We start from the raw sequence: 6,666 nt of genomic DNA, 5'->3' as shown, positions 1-6,666 counted from the left end.
TATAGACACTATAGAGAACACTATAGAGAACACTATAGACACTATAGACACTATAGAGAACACTATAGACACTATAGAGAACACTATAGAGAACACTATAGAGAAAACTATAGAGAACACTATAGACACGATAGACACTATAGAGAACACTATAGAGAACACTATAGACACTATAGAGAACACTATAGACACTATAGAGAACACTATAGAGAACACCATAGAGAACACTATAGAGAACACTATAGAGAACACTATAGACACTATAGAGAACACTATAGACACTATAGAGAACACTATAGAGAACACTATAGAGAACACTATAGACACTATAGAGAACACTATAGAGAACACTATAGACACTATAGACACTATAGAGAACACTATAGAGAACACTATAGACACTATAGACACTATAGAGAACACTAGAGAACACTATAGAGAACACTATAGACACTATAGACACTATAGACACTATAGAGAACACTATAGACACTATAGAGAAAACTATAGAGAACACTATAGACACTATAGAGAACACTATAGAGAACACTATAGACACTATAGACACTATAGAGAACACTATAGAGATCACTATAGACACTATAGAGAACACTATAGAGAACACTATAGACACTATAGACACTATAGACACTATAGAGAACACTATAGACACTATAGAGAACACTATAGACACTATAGAGAAAACTATAGAGAACACTATAGACACTATAGAGAACACTATAGAGAACACTATAGAGAACACTATAGACACTATAGAGAACACTATAGAGAACACTATAGACACTATAGAGAACACTATAGAGAAAACTATAGAGAACACTATAGACACTATAGAGAACACTATAGAGAACACTATAGACACTATAGAGAACACTATAGAGAACACTATAGACACTATAGAGAACACTATAGACACTATAGAGAACACTATAGACACTATAGACACTATAGAGAACACTATAGAGAACACTCTAGAGAACACTATAGACACTATAGAGAACACTATAGAGAACACTATATACACTATAGAGAACACTATAGAGAAAACTATAGAGAACACTATAGACACTATAGAGAACACTATAGAGAACACTATAGAGAACACTATAGACACTATAGAGAACACTATAGACACTATAGAGAACACTATAGAGAACACTATAGACACTATAGAGAACACTATAGAGAACACTAAAGACACTATAGAGAACACTATAGAGAACACTATAGACACTATAGAGAACACTATAGAGAACACTATAGAGAACACCATAGAGAACACTATAGACACTATAGAGAACACTATAGAGAACACTATAGACACTATAGACACTATAGAGAACACTATAGAGAAAACTATAGAGAACACTATAGACACTATAGACACTATAGAGAACACTATAGACACTATAGAGAACACTATAGACACTATAGAGAACACTATAGAGAACACCATAGAGAACACTATAGAGAACACTATAGACACTATAGAGAACACTATAGAGAACACTATAGACACTATAGAGAACACTATAGACACTATAGAGAACACTATAGAGAAAACTATAGAGAACACTATAGACACTATAGACACTATAGAGAACACTATAGACACTATAGAGAACAATATAGACACTATAGAGAACACTATAGAGAACACCATAGAGAACACTATAGAGAACACTATAGACACTATAGAGAACACTATAGAGAACACTATAGAGAACACTATAGACACTATAGAGAACACTATAGAGAACACTATAGACACTATAGACACTATAGAGAACACTATAGAGAACACTATAGACACTATAGACACTATAGAGAACACTAGAGAACACTATAGAGAACACTATAGACACTATAGACACTATATAGAACACTATAGACACTATAGAGAAAACTATAGAGAACACTATAGACACTATAGAGAACACTATAGAGAACACTATAGACACTATAGACACTATAGAGAACACTATAGAGATCACTATAGACACTATAGAGAACACTATAGAGAACACTATAGAGAACACTATAGACACTATAGACACTATAGAGAACACTATAGACACTATAGAGAACACTATAGAGAACACTATAGACACTATAGACACTATAGAGAACACTATAGACACTATAGAGAACACTATAGAGAACACTATAGAGAAAACTATAGAGAACACTATAGACACGATAGACACTATAGAGAACACTATAGAGAACACTATAGACACTATAGAGAACACTATAGACACTATAGAGAACACTATAGAGAACACCATAGAGAACACTATAGAGAACACTATAGAGAACACTATAGACACTATAGAGAACACTATAGACACTATAGAGAACACTATAGAGAACACTATAGAGAACACTATAGACACTATAGAGAACACTATAGAGAACACTATAGACACTATAGACACTATAGAGAACACTATAGAGAACACTATAGACACTATAGACACTATAGAGAACACTAGAGAACACTATAGAGAACACTATAGACACTATAGACACTATAGACACTATAGAGAACACTATAGACACTATAGAGAAAACTATAGAGAACACTATAGACACTATAGAGAACACTATAGAGAACACTATAGACACTATAGACACTATAGAGAACACTATAGAGATCACTATAGACACTATAGAGAACACTATAGAGAACACTATAGACACTATAGACACTATAGACACTATAGAGAACACTATAGACACTATAGAGAACACTATAGACACTATAGAGAAAACTATAGAGAACACTATAGACACTATAGAGAACACTATAGAGAACACTATAGAGAACACTATAGACACTATAGAGAACACTATAGAGAACACTATAGACACTATAGAGAACACTATAGAGAACACTATAGACACTATAGAGAACACTATAGAGAACACTATAGACACTATAGAGAAAACTATAGAGAACACTATAGACACTATAGAGAACACTATAGAGAACACTATACACACTATAGAGAAAACTATAGAGAACACTATAGACACTATAGAGAACACTATAGACACTATAGAGAACACAATAGAGAACACTATAGACCCTATAGAGAACACTATAGAGAACACTATAGACACTATAGAGAACACTATAGACACTATAGACACTATAGACACTATAGAGAACACTATAGAGAACACTATAGACACTATAGAGAACACTATAGAGAACACTATAGACACTATAGAGAACACTATAGAGAACACTATAGACACTATAGAGAACACTATAGAGAACACTATAGACACTATAGACACTACTATAGAGAACACTATAGACACTATAGAGAACACTATAGACACTATAGAGAACACTATAGAGAACACTATAGACACTATAGACACTATAGAGAACACTATAGACACTATAGAGAACACTATAGACACTATAGAGAACACTATAGACACTATAGAGAACACTTTAGAGAACACTATAGACACTATAGACACTATAGAGAACACTATAGAGAACACTATAGACACTATAGAGAACACTATAGACACTATAGAGAACACTATAGAGAACACTATAGACACTATAGAGAACACTATAGACACTATAGAGAACACTATAGAGAACGTATGGTTACTTGGTAACCTTTGTTCTCTGAGTGAAGAGACTACCTCTCCACCCAACATATTTCATATGTAAGGGGAATGACCCCACCTCACTTGTGACGTGGATATCTCTTTAAGACACACCAGTTGTACTGGCACGCACGGGTATATAAGGCCCAGGTGTGCGTGATTACACTGGTTTACTTGATCGACACCGCTTCTGAGCGACATCTTGGTGGAGAGGTAGTCTCTTCACTCAGAGAACAAAGGTTACCAAGTAACCATACGTTCTCTATCGTATCGAGACTACCTCTCCACCCAACATATTTCATATGTAAGGGGAACTCTGTAAGACACCTCGTGAGGAAGCGAAGCAGTCCCAGAACCCCGAAGACACCGCCAGTGGGCTCCGACCCAGCACATACTACATTTTGAATTATTTATCATGTATGTTCAATGTAATGTATTTACAACCCCTGGAACGGCCGGACAGCCAGACGCCATCCGCCGCCAAATGCTCAGGTGCTAGACGCCACCCAGAGCCCGGCCCCGCAAGGCACTAAGGCCAGAGACCGCAGGGGTGGAGGGCCGCCCAAGCCAGCCCACCAGACGCAAGGCTGGCTTGACTGGTGAAGGTGACAATGACACCCACCGCTGAGTAGCATGCGAGACCAACTCCCCGAAGGGAGCGAATGCTGCATGTTCAGCCGGTATAACCGGGTGAATGTAGACGGAGTAGACTAAGTCGCCGCTGTGCAGATCTCTGTCAGAGACGCACCTTTCCGCAGCGTCCCCAGGTGGAGTGTGCCTGCCCTCCAGGCGGCACTGGTACTCCTGCCTGTTTGTGTGCTGGATAACCTCTGTGATCCATGCACTCTCACTCGAAGCACTCAAAGAGTTGGTCCGTTATTCTGTGGGCCTTGTGTGGCCCTGACGACTCTAGTGCTCCAATAGGGCAGAGTGGGGACCGACTCCATCTCTGTACGTCGACTGTCTGTATGACGACGGTAGGGCAGAGCTCAACCACCTGATTGAGACATGCCCTTTTGAAAACATTGGGGAGAAAAGCCGGCTTGGGGCATAAGACTATACCATCATCCATAGGCCTGCAGAGCTCAATATGGATTGACAGCTCGCAACTCCCCCGTTTCTCCTTGCAGATGTGACGCCGACAAGACTGTTGTCTTGAGCATGTCAGGCTCACTGACTAACACTATAGACACTATAGAGAACACTATAGAGAACACTATAGACACTATAGACACTATAGAGAACACTATAGACACTATAGAGAACACTATAGAGAACACTATAGACACTATAGAGAACACTATAGAGAACACTATAGACACTATAGAGAACACTATAGAGAACACTATAGAGAACACTATAGACACTATAGAGAACACTATAGAGAACACTATAGACACTATAGAGAACACTATAGACACTATAGACACTATAGAGAACACTATAGAGAACACTATAGACACTATAGAGACCACTATAGAGAACACTATAGACACTATAGACACTATAGAGAACACTATAGACACTATAGACACTATATAGAACACTATAGACACTATAGAGAACACTATAGAGAACACTATAGACACTATAGACACTATAGAGAACACTATATACACTACAGAGAACACTATAGAGAACACTATAGACACTATAGAGAACACTATAGAGAACACTATAGAGAACACTATAGACACTATAGAGAACACTATAGACACTATAGAGAACACTATAGAGAACACTATAGACACTATAGACACTATAGAGAACACTATAGAGAACACTATAGACACTATAGACACTATAGAGAACACTATAGACACTATAGAGAACACTATAGAGAACACTATAGACACTATAGACACTATAGACACTATAGAGAACACTATAGAGAACACTATAGACACTATAGAGAACACTATAGAGAACACTATAGACACTATAGACACTATAGAGAACACTATAGACACTATAGACACTATAGAGAACACTATAGAGAACACTATAGACACTATAGAGAACACTATAGACACTATAGACACTATAGAGAACACTATAGAGAACACTATAGACACTATAGACACTATAGAGAACACTATAGACACTATAGAGAACACTATAGAGAACACTATAGACACTATAGAGAACACTATAGAGAACACTATAGACACTATAGAGAACACTATAGAGAACACTATAGACACTATAGACACTATAGAGAACACTATAGAGAACACTATAGACACTATAGACACTATAGAGAACACTATAGACACTATAGAGAACACTATAGAGAACACTATAGACACTATAGAGAACACTATAGAGAACACTATAGACACTATAGACACTATAGAGAACACTATAGACACTATAGAGAACACTATAGAGAACACTATAGACACTATAGAGAACACTATAGAGAACACTATAGACACTATAGAGAACACTATAGAGAACACTATAGAGAACACTATAGACACTATAGAGAACACTATAGAGAACACTATAGACACTATAGAGAACACTATAGACACTATAGAGAACACTATAGAGAACACTATAGACACTATAGAGACCACTATAGAGAACACTATAGACACTATAGACACTATAGAGAACACTATAGACACTATAGACACTATAGAGAACACTATAGACACTATAGAGAACACTATAGAGAACACTATAGACAACACTATAGACACTATAGAGAACACTATAGAGAACACTATAGACACTATAGAGAACACTATAGACACTATAGACACTATAGAGAACACTATAGAGAACACTATAGACACTATAGAGAACACTATAGACACTATAGAGAACACTATAGAGAACACTATAGAGAACACTATAGACACTATAGAGAACACTATAGAGAACACTATAGACACTATAGAGAACACTATATACACTATAGAGAACACTATAGAGAACACTATAGACACTATAGACACTATAGAGAACACTATAGAGAACACTATAGAGAACACTATAGAC

Source organism: Electrona antarctica (genome assembly GCF_951216825.1).
Source record: "Electrona antarctica genome assembly, contig: scaffold_46, whole genome shotgun sequence".
Lineage (NCBI taxonomy): Eukaryota > Metazoa > Chordata > Actinopteri > Myctophiformes > Myctophidae > Electrona > Electrona antarctica.
The sequence above is the reverse complement of the archived record's forward strand: the minus strand, read 5'-3'. Positions refer to the sequence as shown.